This window comes from Pinus tabuliformis, chromosome 8, assembly GCF_031772625.1.
Source record: "Pinus tabuliformis cultivar Carrire ecotype Pingquan chromosome 8, CPIR1, whole genome shotgun sequence".
NCBI lineage: Eukaryota > Viridiplantae > Streptophyta > Pinopsida > Pinales > Pinaceae > Pinus > Pinus tabuliformis.
The window spans coordinates 106,653,010-106,671,837 of record NC_142294.1 but is presented as its reverse complement, the minus strand read 5'-3'; the positions used below and the strand labels follow the sequence as shown (position 1 = coordinate 106,671,837).

Genomic DNA, 18,828 nt, shown 5'->3' with positions numbered 1-18,828 from the left:
GATTTTGACTTTGCAAAACGTGCTCAGAACTTTCTTCATGTAGCTTGAACTTCAAAACTTCGGTAACCTTTGACAGTGGTCTCAAAATAGGACTGATGCCCAACATAGCCCTTCAACTAATGCATAGGAGTGGCTTTTTTGGAGATTGTCCTTCTAGGGCTTATGCACAAAACCATACACAAATTTTGAACTATAAACAGAGGGTTTTACTCCTTTCTAGGATTGATATAGTTTCCAATAGGAGGGCCTTAAGTGCCTTGCAAAACTAGAATATTCCATTCTTAATAATTTCACTGATCAATAATGTACATACCAAAGTTTGCGTAGATGTTCATAAATTTGGTGATTTGGAAGATGCAGACCTAGTGGGCACCTTTTTGTTTTTCGCTCCAATGTGAAGAGGTGTGGCTTCTATTACGCTGCTAGATAATTCTTTGACTCTTCACAAATATGCTCCTTACGCCTTTGGTCTACTAAATAAGGTTTGTGGTCTTGATTGTAGAGATAAGAGGACTCTATTGATTTATGCTTTTCATTGTCTATGACTTGGAGAAATTGGTGTGCAAAATAGAAATACTTGTGTTCCTCTATAGCAGCAAATTCATCATCGAGGATTTCATAACTTGTGTAATGTTGATACTCATTATCAAAAATGCCAATGTTTGGTGTAAAATCCTTATTATTGTCATATTTGGAACAAAGTCGCTTGTCCTCGAAGGGATATTCTATCCTTAATTATTGTGACAAGTCTAGGTAGGTTATTCCAACACTATTATAACATGACACAGTCTCAAAACCCTCCTAGCAGATTCTTGCGAAGGGCTCAGAATCAAAGTTCCCCTCTTCTTTGTGATCACCAAACATCGGTGGTCCATCCAAGTAGTGTATAGGACTTGCCTCTACCCAACCCAAATATATGGTCTGATGATTGATCCATATTGATGAGAGGATCATTAGGAGTGTCAAGTCTTGTGTTTTCATTATTATGATTATCGTGTACATAATCCACAAGAGAAGGGAGTGTTCTTGTTTTTAGTTTTGAGCACAAATCTCGCGCCAAATTCATCTTAAAATTGCTACTACTTTCTTCTTCTAGATCTACAACATTGTTTCCGATGGGGCAGCCAATTAAAACATCACCAACCTAATGCCAATCCTCGCCAAAAATAGTGACACATGTATCATTTTAAGGTGGTGTAATAATGCCATCACAGTTTTCATGGTGGTACTCATTTATGTGTTCATCAATCACTTTAGATGTTAAAATGGCCATCCTTCTTGTCATTGCTTCCACAAGTTTGTTCGTGTTACAAATATCTAGTGTTTTCATATTCAAATTTTGAGCACAATCCCTCTTCCATAGATGCTCCACTTTCATCCCCAACAATGTTATCATTTCCTTCAAAAATACCAAGGAGGCCTTCCTCTTGTAGGGTTGTCAACAACTCTTGATATGTACCATCAAAATTTTGAACCTTGGGTGGCAATGCTTGAGGAAGATTTCAACTAGATCTTTGAGAGAATGTATGCTCTTTGGGTTGCAAGAATGCTTCAGCTAGCCACCATGCCCTTGTCCCAAAGAAAGAATAAATAACCTTATCATGGAATCTTCATGTCTTTCCATCAATTCCCATATATGCTTCATAAATTCCAGGACATGTGGGGCAATAGAAAAAGAGTTCCCCTCAAATTGTGGAAGGTCCTTGATATAGCTAGGAGGACATGATTTTTGTGTGACAAACTGTTATTCTTTGATACACGGAAATAAAATATGCCCATAAACTTAAGATGTGTATAAACTCATCACATGAAACTCCTATTCTATAATCTCTCATACTTCCATGAAAATTCCACTACCAAGGTGAAATATTTATAGTGCAACCTACAACTACCTTAAGCGATGTATAAGATATTCCTTTAATAAATTGTGGATGGAACCTTCAACCATTGTATAAACTCATCACATGAAACTCCTATTCTATAATCTCTCATACTTCCATGAAAATTCCACTACCAAGGTGAAATATTTATAGTGCAACCTACAACTACCTTAAGCGATGTATAAGATATTCCTTTAATAAATTGTGGATGGAACCTTCAACCATAATTGCACCTAGAGAAGTGAGGTGATCTTACATCCCAGTTGGATGAGACGTGTAACATCTGTATGTATTTCCATCACATTAGTAAAATAAAATGGAAAAAATTGATGTCGGATATCAAATATTAAAAGGAAAAAATTTAATGTCAAATGTCAAATGTTAAAAGGAAAAAAGGAATAGGCAGAGAAAAAATAGTTAAATTCAAGACTGGCCCTTTAACTGTAATTGTTCCTAGATAAATGAGGTGCTCTTGTGGTCCATTTGGATGATATGTGTCACATGTGTGGAAAAAAATTGAATTCAAATGTGAAATGTTAAAAAAAAAAAAAATGTATAGATCCATCTTAACCCTGAATATTTTAAACACCAAGTTCTCGTTATGCACTCATATTTTCTTATACTAGAACTTTGGAACATTAGGCATTATAGAATCTAACACTATATACTTTAACATTATTGAACACCTGACAATTTGTTTTCACAACATCTACGTTTATTGTTTATTCTCTTGAAAATTGAGTGCCTTCTATGAGCATTTTTATTCTTATTCTTTTAAGGTGTGAGAGGAAGAATTTATGTTGCACATGCATGCAAGAGTATGAGATTTGTTGCCTTATGATGACTTCTTTACTTTTTTTTGAATTCTAGTATGGATGTTATTCTCATGCATTTTGTTGTATATTCAACATTCTAATGGAAGTTGGTGTACCCAACTTGTATATGGTGGAAAGTGTGGATAACTCCAAGGTGAGTTTGATGAACCTGGAAATAATTTATTTATTTTCTATTTACAAATTCCTTTTATATCTTATGAGTGATTCTTGCAACCTGTATCAAATATATATGTTTGTCTGTGTAAATCTTAACTTGTATTTTTGGTACTAATTTATGTGCAGTCTCTTCTTGTATCTTTGATTCTCAAATTCTTTTGAGCTACAGTATTATATGTGTCTTTATGATAGAAGATTTAAATCATTTAGGAAGATGTAAATAATTTTCATACCTGAGAGGAATAATATATTAATGAGAATGAATTCCATTTGTAGGGTTCGTAGGGTACATAAAGTTGGCTAACAATGAAGGGTCACGAGCCTTGAGAATTGTTGCAATTAGGGCTTGAAAAACTACCTAGAACTTCTTCTAATTTCCTTCACAAATTTGGCTCAATGAACTTGATATTCTTGCAGTAAAATTAAATCAAAGTTGATATTCTTTTTGCCCATTTTTCAAAGCCCTAGCTCTAATACCATGTTGAGAAACCTAGGGCATAATAGTTAGGGTTATTTTAAATTTGATTTATCTTATATCCATGACATTTTCTTGTGATATTATTATTATCATTTAGTTATGTTTGATCATCAAGACAAATTCCAATAAGAAGATCACAATCCAAACACAAGAACACCAGATGTAGGCTATTAGCCAAGGCCAAAACCTCTCTTAGATAGGAAAACCCACAAAAATATCTTCTTATAGAATTTCAATGAATAGTTCCAAGACTGTGACCTTGACCTTGACCAAACCCAAAGTGATGAGCTAGCCAAAAACTAAAAGAAATCTTTGCAAAAACTAGAATGAGGAAACCCTAGTTCTTCCTTCAAACTCCCACGTGTGAGCAACAAAGACAAAATTTTGTATCCTTCCATAGATTTGCTAGCCTCCAAAGAATTCACTCTCCTTCCCACACAATTTCACTGGATCAGACCTCTCTTTTATTCATTAAGATCATAGATAACTTGTTGTTCAATGTGTGTATCAAAAGAGGTGAGGTTCTTCTTTTTATAGGTCTCCATGAGAGTGAATTAGGCCTCTCTAGGCCAACTTGAATAGAGTTGGGCGACTCATCACTTGGAGGCTTCTAGACATGATATATTACATTAAATATTTTTCCTTCTTGTTACATGGGCCCTCCAAGGGCTAGTACATCATGACCTTAACTCTTGACTTGACAACAAGACCCTTAGAGAACACAATGGGTGCTTTGACCTAGGACCACAACATAACAGGCAAGAAACCCATTTCAATAAAATAATTTTTACTTCACAAATAGTTTTTTTCTTTTTTTCTTTTGACAAGTACATCAATAATTATATCAAGTCATGACTCAAGAACAATTATGAAGACAGACACTAGCTACATTTTGACAACTAGTGCCTTCTAGCTCGTGTTAACATGGGTTTCTTTTTTGTATAGAGTGTGACCCTAGCTGTTAATGCTTTGTTTAACCTAGAAACCCACGTTAGTTCCCTGAAAACCTTATTCTCCACCCTACTCGTGGATTTCATTGTTTTGGTTTTTTCTTGTTTGTTGGTTTTGAGGTCCATTTTGTCTTAACTCTGATCATTTTATCCATTTACATGCAATTTTGTTTTAAAAGAGTAGTTTAATTGCATTACATGAAAAGAAAAGAATTTTTTTTTTTTTTTTTTTTTTTATTTTGGTTTGTTTCAATCAGTTTAATGATGAGTTGTTTATTCTGAGTTGTGAATGTCTTCATGTACTGAGATATATTAGAAGATGCATTAGGTTTGTTTGTTTTGGAAAAGATGTTACCACTCTCTCCCTGTATAAACTATTTTTCTTCAAAAGTTAATTGAACAACATTCTTTTTGCATGGTTTGAGTCAGGTCTCACAAACTTCATACGTCAACACCCTTCCAAAGACACTAATAAAGTTCCTTTAAAAGAAACATAATAAAATCAATTAGTAACTATTTATTTTAGAGAAACACACATTAGCTTAGGTTAGGATCTTGGGTTGGGCTGTGGAAGTCAACTCCCTGGGGCTGTAAAACTAAACTAATGTCATTAAAGAGAGAAAATTTTCTTACACTCACATCACCGTGGCTTCCACCGGATCTCATCATTAGTCTTGATGACTACAAGGTCTTCTTCCACTTTCTATGGGGGAATTTCTGAGTGAACCAGATTCTCCTTTTACTTAGGGAAGTTGGTCTCCAATTTCTAACTATGAATCATTACACACTGACCCAACATCAACTCTTCCTGAAAAATCTTTTACTAAAGGTCTAGTAACTCCTTTTAATCCTCCTCTGACAGATCCTCTTGGGCCTTTTTCCATCTAGGTAGCACCTTTCCCTATAATGTCTTCATTTGTTTCCACTCCAAATATCCCAATTACTACTGGTGATTCATTGTCTTTTATGGACACTTTTGGTCCACCATTGTATACCCCACCTATTTCAACTTCTACACCATTTGTCGGTTATCCCATTGTCCAAACTATGTCTAATCCAAGAACCTTAGTTATGCCAACTGTGGGTGGTGGATTGCAATGAGTGCCTCATGCCAACCCTTATCCTTTTGTTTCGACTCTTATACCTTCGACTAACACTCCTTTTAGCATGAACGGTTCGCTAACCTTCAATAATCATTTCAGTTGGAATCCACTTGTAAGTTCAATCCCACCTTTACCACAAGGCAAGGGTAACATTTCTGGTACTTATTCGATATCTGGGGGCATTCCTGCATGCACTCAACCCATGGTACAACGAGGTCTTTATTTTATTGATTCTATTCATGTTGGTGGTTATCATGTTAATACTAGTCCCATTATCGTAAAATGTGGTGGTTCTATGCCTAACCTACCTTATGTGGCCAGCAGTGTCCCATATCCTAGGCCTGTTGCATCTCCTTGACGCCTTCCAACTCAACCATCAATACCTGTTGGAGGAAACCTTTATTATGGGGGTAACCAATTTACTTGTTACCTCCCTTAGGTTGGGAGCATACCATATGGCTCGCCACTTTAGGCAAATCCACCTACACCACAAGGGAATTATTATCCAATCACACCTATGTACCCTTCCGAAAACTAGTTGATGGCTAGACCTTATGGTCCTTCAGGTCAATATAGTTTTCCCTAGTTAGATTCCATGCCACCTACTCCACTGCCATTTTTGGCTACTCTCCACATCCCATATATGTACAAGTTAACTAATGACGCCATCATCCACAACTTGTTGTGGCCTCCAACCCCACATAAAATTATTGTCAACATTTCAGAGTTTGAAGGCAAGCAGGGAGATGACGCGATGACACATGCCACTACATACCATCTTTGGTGTGTTTCCAATTCCATGATTGATGACAATATCCGGCTAAGGCTCTTCCCTCATACCTTGAATGGTAACATTGTTGGAGCATAGTTGGATCTATGCCATGAAATCCATTGTCTCGTTGGTCTTCTAACTTATCTTTTTTCCTCACCAAGGGAAAATTGTGACAATGGACCAACTGTCTTTCTGCACCCTTAAATTTCAATTGCTTACTTCTAGCAACGTTCCTTCAGTGGGTGGTACTCCTGAATATTTTGTTGGTATTGGTACTTTTGTTGGTCTTGGTACCGATATTTTTAAAGACTCCTCTCTTCCAGGATGTTTCCCTCTACTGCCACTTTAGGTTCCTATGGCCATTTCTATGGTCTTTGTTGTACCTAATGGATCCATGTATCATACCCCTTACAACCATCACATGAAAACTAAGTTTTCCAGCAGCCCCATAGGGCCATCACATGAAAACTAAGTTTTCCAGCAACCTCTTAAGGCCATCACATGAAAACTAATTTCTTAGAAACAAGAAAAAAACTATTGGTAATAAAGATCAATGACACCAAACCATCAAACCCTAATAAAATTAACTATTTCTATTCTTTTTGTTGCTCAAATGATATATGGCGAGTTCATTTTAGCAACTAGCAAATGTCATTGATATATGTATCAACAATCTAATCACCTCCATCACTTTGTTCAAATCTTATGAATGACCTATATAGTTCCTCAGTGTATTTATGTAATGTCATTTCTTTTTGCTTCATGTTTTTCAACTTTCTGAATAGATTCAACAAATAGTCTACATGCAGACTCGTATTAAACATAGCCATGAGAACTTAATATATAACAAACTTCATAAACATAAATATAACATGAGAACATAAATGCATTTCATGCCAACGAATAGTAAAGGCTACAAGGGTTTTGTTTTGACCTCTTTAGGAGACAAAAAAGTGATGTAAATAAGGCCAAAATTGAGGTAGCTCTAGGGCCTAAGCTTGCATATAAGTTTGTCAATGTTTGACTCAATAAATCAGCTCTCAAATCTGTTTTAGTAATCTGTTTTATTTATGGTTTTAGTTCCATTTGAGGTCCACCAATAGTACATTTTGAATCAAGGTAAGGTGTTTCATCCAAATAATAATATTTCTTCATGTTTTTTGGAGCTTTGAATTGAAAGTTCATACCTTTCTTCCTTTCTCTTTGTTTTATAATAAACCAATATGTTTGTGGAATTTTACTTACCTTTTCATTTATTTATGTGCAAAAACAAATGGATATGTTTTATAAAATTGCTACTGGTGAAGAAAATTCTATCATTGGCATGGTCAAGTTTCCATAAGGTTGTACATTTGTTGAAATCCGTGATGAAATTGTGGATGATGAAATCATTGGATACCCTTTTGATTTTATCCAAGATGGAATAAGTTTAAATCCAAAGCAAGAGAAAAAATGGAAAGTTTATACAACACTTTTAGGCATCAAGAGGAAACCAGGAACATTTGATGTGGAAACAAAGTGTTCAAATGTAGTGGAAACAATACTAATATTTGAAAACATTGAAGTGAATGTGGAGGGACCTATGCATAAACAACCAAGAGTTGAAATTATGTCTTTGTTAGTGGAACAAGCCATAGTTGTTGATCCTAGTGTATTGGCATATTTGGAAAAAAAAAAGTTAAAAGTTTAATGGAAGAGTTTGTCAATGAGAAAATTACTCTCAAAGTATATTCAGAAAAGGGAGAATCTAAAGTAAATATCCATTGTGAAATTTGTGGCATTGATTATGGAATAGGTGATGTATCCTTGGCAGCGCGAACAACATGCAACTTCAAAAACCATCATATGAAAACAGGGGCCAATCAACAACACCTTCCAATGCCAAGTGGTAGTGAAATTCCTTCATATAATGAAGTACAATAGACAATGATGATTGGAGATAAATTTCATATTGATCAAGCAATCAAACTTCTAGATTATTTTAACAAGACAAAAGAGCCTAATTTGTTCAAGGTGGTGGAGTCAGCACTTGCAGATTATAAGGACATGAAAAAGGTGAGAGTGGAATGTACATGATGCAATAAATGGTTTTTTTTAGTGCTGACAAGTGGTAATATTGTCAGTTCTCTAAATGAACACATGAAATCAAAGAAGAACACTACTACTACTACAAATGAGGGTTCATATGAGGAGATTGGGCTGAGAAGTGGCATGTTGGGAGACCCAAGAAGCCTACCAATGATAAGTCCCAACAAAGTTTTAGGCATCAAGAGGAAACCAGGAACATTTGATGTGGAAACAAAGTGTTCAAATGTAGTGGAAACAATACTAATATTTGAAAACATTGAAGTGAATGTGGAGGGACCTATGCATAAACAACCAAGAGTTGAAATTATGTCTTTGTTAGTGGAACAAGCCATAGTTGTTGATCCTAGTGTATTGGCATATTTGGAAAAAAAAAAGTTAAAAGTTTAATGGAAGAGTTTGTCAATGAGAAAATTACTCTCAAAGTATATTCAGAAAAGGGAGAATCTAAAGTAAATATCCATTGTGAAATTTGTGGCATTGATTATGGAATAGGTGATGTATCCTTGGCAGCGCGAACCACATGCAACTTCAAAAACCATCATATGAAAACAGGGGCCAATCAACAACGCCTTCCAATGCCAAGTGGTAGTGAAATTCCTTCATATAATGAAGTACAATAGACAATGATGATTGGAGATAAATTTCATATTGATCAAGCAATCAAACTTCTAGATTATTTTAACAAGACAAAAGAGCCTAATTTGTTCAAGGTGGTGGAGTCAGCACTTGCAGACTATAAGGACATGAAAAAGGTGAGAGTGGAATGTACATGATGCAATAAATGGTTTTTTTTAGTGCTGACAAGTGGTAATATTGTCAGTTCTCTAAATGAACACATGAAATCAAAGAAGCACACTACTACTACTACAAATGAGGGTTCATATGAGGAGATTGGGCTGAGAAGTGGCATGTTGGGAGACCCAAGAAGCCTACCAATGATAAGTCCCAACAAAGTTTTAGGCATCAAGAGGAAACCAGGAACATTTGATGTGGAAACAAAGTGTTCAAATGTATTGGAAACAATACTAATATTTGAAAACATTGAAGTGAATGTGGAGGGACCTATGCATAAACAACCAAGAGTTGAAATTATGTCTTTGTTAGTGGAACAAGCCATAGTTGTTGATCCTAGTGTATTGGCATATTTGGAAAAAAAAAGTTAAAAGTTTAATGGAAGAGTTTGTCAATGAGAAAATTACTCTCAAAGTATATTCAGAAAAGGGAGAATCTAAAGTAAATATCCATTGTGAAATTTGTGGCATTGATTATGGAATAGGTGATGTATCCTTGGCAGCGCGAACAACATGCAACTTCAAAAACCATCATATGAAAACAGGGGCCAATCAACAATGCCTTCCAATGCCAAGTGGTAGTAAAATTCCTTCATATAATGAAGTACAATAGACAATGATGATTGGAGATAAATTTCATATTGATCAAGCAATCAAACTTCTAGATTATTTTAACAAGACAAAAGAGCCTAATTTGTTCAAGGTGGTGGAGTCAGCACTTGCAGACTATAAGGACATGAAAAAGGTGAGAGTGGAATGTACATGATGCAATAAATGGTTTTTTTTAGTGCTGACAAGTGGTAATATTGTCAGTTCTCTAAATGAACACATGAAATCAAAGAAGCACACTACTACTACTACAAATGAGGGTTCATATGAGGAGATTGGGCTGAGAAGTGGCATGTTGGGAGACCCAAGAAGCCTACCAATGATAAGTCCCAACAAAGTTTGACTAGGTTCTTGGTCCCATTATCACCATGAGTATTACATAGGGGTTCTACAAGTGCAAATCCTTCTACTTCAAGTGTGTTAATTAACAGCTTAGACTAAACTTGAATATGAATTTGTATATTATTTTATTTATCTTACTTCAAATTTATTTGTTTTTTATTTTGTTGTCATCTTATTATATCTCAATTATCTCCCTTGTTACTACAATGTTGGGGGTATTGGTATCCTTATATTGATACAAATGGGGAGAGATTGGAAACAAAGGTCCTAATGGATGATCAAAGCGGTGGAAAATTATGGGCCATAGAGGAGCATACCAAGATCATGCTATGTTATGAGGGTATTGAATGTCGTATTGATGGTACATATAGGCATATTCATTGCCAGAGGGCTTCTGAAACAAGGATCCCATTTGACTCATTAACATGAAAATTTTGTAAGTTGGTTCTAGAATGTGATGAATTCAGGATGTGATTATGTCGTGAATCAATGTGTGCCAATAAAAGAAGTGAAAAAGATACAGGAAAAGGTAGAATATTGGACTATTTGACTCAAAATGAAATGAAGAATGTTGCAAGGGTTACAAATGCCAACCATAGATCAACAATGTGAGCTATTTGGTGGGAGAGGACAAAGGTTGCTACACTCTCTATTAGAATGAGATCCGTAAAGGAAAAGTTGTTTGAATCGACAGAAAAGAAGGATGTCTTTAGGTTTTGCAAGGATGTGCGTGAGGCACATAAGCAAGGAAAATTACAAGGTAAATCATTGAGATTGAATTATACAAGTTTCCGTTGTTATGCAAAGGCCATAAAATGCTTACTGGCAAAGAAGAAAAATATTACATCTATTTGGAATTACCTATAGAGAATTGTTGTTGTGGTGACATTATGACGATATCTTATTGTTAAGATTGATAGTGTTCTTTGTAAATTAAGGTTGACCCCTTAAGATTGGTGGGCTTGACAATTTTAATGAAAGTGTTGTCCGTGGGTTGAGGATCTTGCATTAATGACGTATGGAATCAATGGAAGTTGTGAGGGATATGATCTTAGGATGAACATCGATTGAAAAGAATATCAATATCAATGGGTGTGTTGTGTTGTTATAGGGAGTTCTCCCATAGACTAGAAAGGGAACCTACAAACTTAAAACGTTGAGATCGAATGAGGATGAGTTGTGTAAAAGGAAACCTAGTAATGATGACTGAATAGTTAGAGATGATTGAATGATGAATATTATATACCATGGAGTTAGAGGACTGTTAAGCTATAGTGTTTGAATTCATAATTAAAATCTATGGGGTTGTATTACTTTGAGGGTGTTCCTTCTCAAGAGAGGAATAATCTCCTACCCAGTCAACTATCATTGATAGTAAAGTCAAGTTCCCCATTAAAAAACAACAATATGGAAATTCTTAGAATGAAGAAGTTGATTAAAGCTGAGAAAACTTCCTTGGGGTGTATACCTAGTGAATAACATGGGAGTAATAGGTTGAACTGTGATAATCCTATGACCAACTTATGCGATGAAGTGAAGGATTTTCTCTCTTACTGGCACGTTCTCCTAAGGATATTGATGGGTGGGTTAAGCAACATGATTGGTACAATTCACATTGATGACTTATATGATTTAAAAGGATTAAGATTGGAAGTTGTAGAAATGGCAAGTGATTAATCTAAGAAAATGTTCGAAGGATAATGATTGTTAAACTTATGGAAAAGGAAATAAACTATGTAGAATAACGAGAAAACATTGAGCATGAAGCATACGAACATATGTTGTTGGAAATTCTATAATGAGACTTCAAGAAGAATTATGCATAAATTGACAAAAGAAGAGAGGTCAAGTGGTATTGAGATGAGAACCTAATGAGATAAGTAAGCCTTTTGAGGATGTACAATGATAATTACACAATGATGGATACATCACTAGGGATCAACCAACCATAATGCAAGTTGATTAAGCACGATAACAAACTTAAACAAGGATGACCTAGTGTCTGTGTGTCACTAAGTAGAATGGTACTAGAATGGATAAACAAAATATGTATAACAATCATGGAATTTTAATTTGATATCGATGATTATAATTTGTACGTCTAGTAATATCTTAAGGATGAATTTCACTAAATTTCCTTGGGGAAGGGGGAATACATGACTAGGGATTAATTTTCAAGATGATGAGGTTTATTTGAAGGCTAAACATGTACTTAAATGATTATACCTACTATGAAAATTGCCAACTTCCTAGTGGAAGGAAGTGGAAATGATTATTGAAAGGTAATTGGTACCTTGATGAAAACATGACACTAATAGTATTGATGAGATAACCTAGTTGAATAATCTTATTTCATCATTGGTATTCTTTTTTTTTACATAAACAAATGAAATTGATTTTTCTGATGAATCATGAAAAGAATGCTTATAGTGTATTATTGTTCTATATTTGATAAGTGTTGAGATGATTCTCATATTGATGATGTTTCATGATGTGATTATATGTGGATAATGATGCACATGTGGTTCTTATTCGTTCAATTTGATATGATAATGTTGTTGTATGCTCATAATGGATATAATATGCATAGGGATTATGATGTTATGTTGAGGTATATTGACATGTGGTTCATTTATTATGTGATGATACATCTTTGATGTTGAATGTTGATGTTATAACTTAGGAGGATATTATGATGTGAAGCATGTGGTAATTGTATGTAGATTTATGACATGCATAATTTTGTGATAACAACGATGTTATGTTCTCATGATGACATGCAAGACCTTCCATGTGGATTATTTTCTGGGATACTATGATGTTATAGCTAATGCATTGGATGTATGTTGAGATGTGGTGATGGACAGGAAATCCATAAATGGGTCGAGAGGGCCAGTTTATTTGATGATCTTGTAGGAGCCCATACCTGCGAGGGAGAATAAGTAACACCATATGGGTTGGGGACATACTCAATCAACACTACATATGCCAGTGGTTCATTTGTCTTGTATAGCTCTTGAGGGGCTATGGGACCATCTTGAGGAGGCCAAGTGCCTGATATTGTAGGCTAGGTGCCTAGTATTGGATTGGGATGCCGAAGTCTGGTGGGGGTGTAAGGACATCGATGCCTAGGGTTGTGCGCCTTAGTAGTTGTGGAGGGAGTTGTTACAGGGAAAAGTGTCTACACAGAACTGCTTATCCCACTAAGGTGTGATAGCTACCTTAGAAACAAACAAAACAAAGCTACTTTCGTCTTTCCTTTATGAAGTATAGATGAGAGAAGAACAAAGAAGACCAACCTCTGTCTTACGCTAATCTCCTAGTTCGATTCCTCTCTCTCTTGATAGTCTTTCGCTACTTGTTCCCTTGCACGCCCAGCTTCACAGAGTATCTGTAAGATCACAGTAGCATAGCACTATACAAGAACATGGATCTATAATCATAAACAATCTAGGATCAGATGTAAATTGACCATACAAATGCAGCAAACATGAATGACACAAGAGTATGGAGGAAAACTTGAATAGCTTTTATTGATAAACAAGAAAGAGCCAAGGGGAGTTACAACCAGTTGTTCTGACCCAGCATCATCCTCTCAGCAAGGAAGCCCCTCTTCACCTCATACAAAGCTTATATCACCCAACAATCTGATGTTGTCTCAAGAAACCAACAGCAATTCCTTACAATATGCAAAATTCCAGCCTCTGGATCTCTGGGATGAGGGATCCATATATAGATATCTGTAAGGGAGATGAGTCAGCTTGTGATTTGATTAGTGTCTTCCCTCTGATAGTTCTTGCTTCCACTTGGAGATTGATGATCTCTTACTCATCCTTGGTCGAATTCAGAGAGGCAAGTGTCACAGGAGAAGTTTCTGGAAGCTTCCATTGCCTCTCCACCTCGCGGAATGACAATGCCATTTGTCACTTCTCGCCCATCGCACCCCATAGAAGGGCTTTTTGAAATGCAACGCACCCACACAGTGTGTTTAGGTGAGATGCAACGCACTTTGCCTATGGAGCAGCTGAAATGATCCTATTTTGACCAATTCTGAGCAGTTTTTCATGGAGAACTTCTGGGAGAAGCTGTAATCAGTTGACCTTGTTCCTTTAGGGGTTAGAACAACACTTTTAGGGACTTAGGAGCCCTTGGTTTATGGACATTTCATGTTTGGGGCTTTAGTGCCCAAAAATGTCTATAACAGGAGTGGGCCAGCCTTTCGAGATGCTCGAAGTCATTGAGTACCATACCGGAAGCCTGCCTTGGGGCAGATGAGGTCTGAGTCAAGTGCGAGCCTTGGGGCTAGCCTTGGACTAGGATACAGACCGGGGAGGCTTATGCGTGGTTCCTAAAGTGGGAAAAGGAAAGAGATTCCTTGAGATTTCCCGGTGTTGTGAAAACTTTCAATGCCTGTTGGTTATACTAGTTTAGCAAAGGGTGTAGGGAAAACATGAAGTAATAAATAACTAAATAAATAAAATGTTAAATAATTCAACTTAACTTCGGGACGAAGTTCCTTAAAGAGGGGGAGTATGTAATGTCTCCTAATAATAATAAAAATAATAAATAATATAATATAATATTAAAATATAAGAAAATAAATGATAAACAATAAAGAAAAGATAATAATAGTAAATAAATAATAAATAATGAAAAAAATATAATAATAATAAATAAATAAAATAATAAATAACAATATTAGAGTTCTAAATAAATATAAATATAAATAAACTGTAAAATTAGTAAAAATAAGTAAAGTTAACAAAAAGTAAAATAAAATAAGAAAGAGTTAAATTAAGAGAACTATAAAATAGTAAAAATAAGTAAAGTTATCAAAAAGTAAAAATGAATAAAATAAGAAAGAATTATATTAAGAGAATTACTAAATTAAGTTAAACTTAAAATAAAGAAATAAAAGTTGCATGTTGACACATGGAGTGTGTGCATGCGGTTCCTCTTCCAATGTTTGCTCTATTTAATAGACGGTGAGGAAGATGAGAGATCATTACATGATTCCATCATCCATTCTCTTGGGAGAAAAGTGTTGTAAAACAAAGGATTCCCTAACAGTAGTACGTTGATTGAGGGCTTAGGGGCGGCCAGTTGTAGAAAGACTTTGTGCAACTGAGCCTATGGTTGAGTGGAGAGTCGTCCCCAAAACTTTGTTGTGGTTAGCAAGATTCAAGTAGCGTTCAACTCTAAAATCACAAGTAAGGAATATCATCACCACAGGTGAATTGTCTCTGCTCATATTTCTGAAATTCTATGTTAAATAGTTAATTAATTGTGTGTTGACTTTAAATCACATAATTGATGTAATTATTTGTATATTTTAAAATCAGGGTTATTACAGTAAAGAAGTAGTTTGGGAATTTGTCAAGGATATGTTTCATAACTTGACGCATGCAAAAGCAAGGAGAAGGTATAGTACATCCACAAAATCCCTCTATGAGATGATCAAGTTATGGGGAGGTCCTAGATTACACAGCTTTATTAGCTTGAATCTGGATGGTCCTTCAATATCTACGACTTTAAGGCAAGTTAGAAAGTCATTAGCGTATATCCCAGGGCAACACGAGCACATTTTTGAGGCAATTAGAAAATTTTATGCTTCTTATAAAGCCAAGCATGGTACAGATGGCCCAATTCCTATATTGCTTGTTGAAGATGAAACATTTGTGAAAAAATATGTTAGGTGGGTAGCTAAAACTACACCATTGCATCATATGCATACCTTGATTGTTTTCTACCCCCAAACTTGCAAAAGCTTTGTAGGGATATTCTTTGAACTCTCATTCTTTGAATTATGTTACTGTTGTACATATTTTGCACCCCAATACAATTAGTCAATATGGACAAGAATGAATATGTGGCCCCTTTATCTTGTCATGGCCAGTGGTTTTTATTCCTTAACTATGTTATTTGTTCCTTTTCTTTCCACATTCCTTACTGAACTTGCCATTCTCAAGCCTTCAACGTAAATGAGATTTGTGAAATTCCATCTTACTTGCTAGATAGGGAGGTTCCATCTACTGAATCAAGTGGATGTTTTCAGCCATTGCTACAAGTTGAATTTTAGGCAATTGTATCAGTGGGACATGGTAAAAATCATGACCTTGCTGATGGATGATGGGGCCTTTTAGCTCATTATAGATACTCAATTATCTCTAGTAGAGGTTTTCCTACAACTAAATTGGCATATTATGAATGCTTCTATCCCTTTTTCTCCTCATGCATAGATTTTTGGCATAAAATTGTTTATTTTTTATTGTAGGGAAGTCCATCTTCCTTTCAAAAGTAAAAAAAATTACATCAGTTAATAGTTGGGGTCTTCCATCTCTTACTGGACCTTGTTATAATTAAAGGTGCAAATTTCTTATTAGTCTTCAACTTATAGAATGTAAAACCCCAACATCCTAAGCAGTGGTGAAAAGTGCATGTAGGTTGTTATATTTCGAGTTGCTCAAGATCAGTTAATATGGTTTTTGTCAGGCATAAACTTTTGTGATGTTTTCCATTTTGAAGTGGATCTTCATACATCAATACATATATATCTTATGTTATAGGCTGAAAACGAGAACCTCCCACCCGTGGTGATAAATGAAATTGCAAAGGAGCTGAAGAGTCTTGATGAATCACCTCATGGAGGTATAAAAGTGGTGGTGAACGATGACAAATTTTTCAATCGCAGTTGCCGACATTAAAGGATCAGGTACATTCTAAAGAATAATCCAAAACAATGTGACATATTTTGGATGTTTTATGCTTGAGATTTGGATCATTTTTTCATATTGCATTTATTTAAGCAACTAAATTCATTTTTTTTGCATGGTTATTACTAGATTTTTTGAGCATGAGCTATATTTACATTCATTGATGCTTTTTCCTGCAGCTGGAACTCCATATGAATTTGGTTTTTTTCGAATGAAGCTGATTCTAACTCTTGATTTTCCAAACTCTCCTCCCCAATGTAATTGTTGATCCTTATAATGATGCTTCATCCAATTTAAATTCTCTTAAATGGATATTATGTTTTTTTTAGAAGTTTAGTTACCCATAAGACATTCTTTTTGTTTTTCTACTTACTGCTTATCTAAATCATCAAGTATATAATGGGGATGCATGACTTGTAAAAACTGAGAAATAAACTTTGTCGTCTTTCAATAGTAATGATTGGCTTGGATTTCAAGGTATTTTTTCACAAAAATATTCCACCCTAATATTGCAAGAAATGGAGAGATATGTGTCAATACTCTGAAGAAGGATTGGAATCCAACCCTTGGACTGTGACACATTCTTCTTGTGTGTTCATCCACTTATCAATTTAGCTTATTTATGGGTACGATGTGCTTATGTTACAAGAGGTACGATGTGCTTATGTTACAAACAAAATATATTGATATGGGTTTATTTTGTAGGCTCTATACAAGCATTCATGCTTTGAAGCCCAAATTGAAGAGTAAAGTGGCAATTTCAGAGTCTACTGCTTTAAATGAAGGCCTAAAAAATACCCTTGTGACCTCTCCTACCCCACTTCTACCATGCCCAACAAATATGAGAATAATATTCAAGATCCAAGCATAAATGTTGCTTCAACAGAAGCTATAGGAGTTGGTGCATCAACGCTTCATAAGAAGAAGGATCTAGCTTCTACCAAAATGCACATTGATAAGAAAAAGATTGATTCAATTTAGGAGGGCATGGTAGATTGTGAATTGTATGATATGTACTTTTCAATTAATAGATGAATATTCTAACACCATGCTCTGTAATGTATCTTAACAATGGTCATAGGTTTTTCACAGTAGTCATAGGTTTTCTGTAGTGATTTTACAAATCTTTTTCTGGCCAGTGCTTAACAAGCTGACTTGGATCTAGGTCTGTGGAGTTGTTTCATGGATTCAATTTATTCTAGAATGGAGCACGGTCCTAAACATGCAATCTTTGAGTTTGTATAAGTGGAGATTTCTAGAGTTGGATGTAGAAATCTATTGTTGGTTGTATCATCATCCCATAAACAATTGTTTGATGGAGATATTTTTTTAAAAGCTATATCATAATATTTTTAGGCCTTGGCATATATTCATTGTTTAGATTTAAACTGTGGAATGGTTGGCAATTTGGAATTTGGTTTTTGATAGTGCACGGCCTAGATATTTTGACTTTATGCTATATAGTTGGGAACTTTCAAGTGCAGTATGGTCAAATAAAGAAACTTTCTTCTTCATTATGGGGTAGATATACAAATTTAGTGTTCTTTTAGTGGAGACTATGTTTTTTCACATTAGTTCATGTTGTTGTGTATCTAGTTTGTGTTTTGAGTCTTGACAGCATGATGTTTGTTTACACCTTAGTGTTTAAAGTAATTTTGCTTGGCTAGTCCAAGAGCTTGATTCTTATCAAGGCTCTTACCCTAGAGCAGACATTGTAGGTGGTGCAATTTTTATGAAACATCCTTGTATGATTGTTCGTTGTGTTGCTACGACAATGCTTGAATTCTACTAGAAGGTCACCCACTTGCATTTGCTATTAACTCTAAGAATATCATAGTTTTAAACTATAGTATATTGTTTTATTACGAAATTAAATTAGAGTTATCAGAATCTATTAGCGCAGAATTTTGTTTTCAACTTCTGTTTGAATTAGAGGAAACTAAGTTGGACTAAATCCTAGGCAACTAAGTTAGACTAGAGTTGATCAAAACATTTTTAGCATGGAATTATGTTTCCAACTTATGTTTTTATTAGATGCAACAAAGTTTGATCAAATGTCGTATATTCCTATCGTCTCAAAGTAAGTTCAGAGGTACTGAAAGAAAATTGT

General features: G+C 35.1%; 1 pseudogene; it reads left to right on the top strand.

The window, feature by feature from the left end:
* Positions 1-9,670: 9,670 nt before the first annotated feature.
* Positions 9,671-17,699, top strand: LOC149234354 (ubiquitin-conjugating enzyme E2 22-like; annotated as a pseudogene).
* The last annotated feature ends 1,129 nt before the right edge of the window (positions 17,700-18,828 follow it).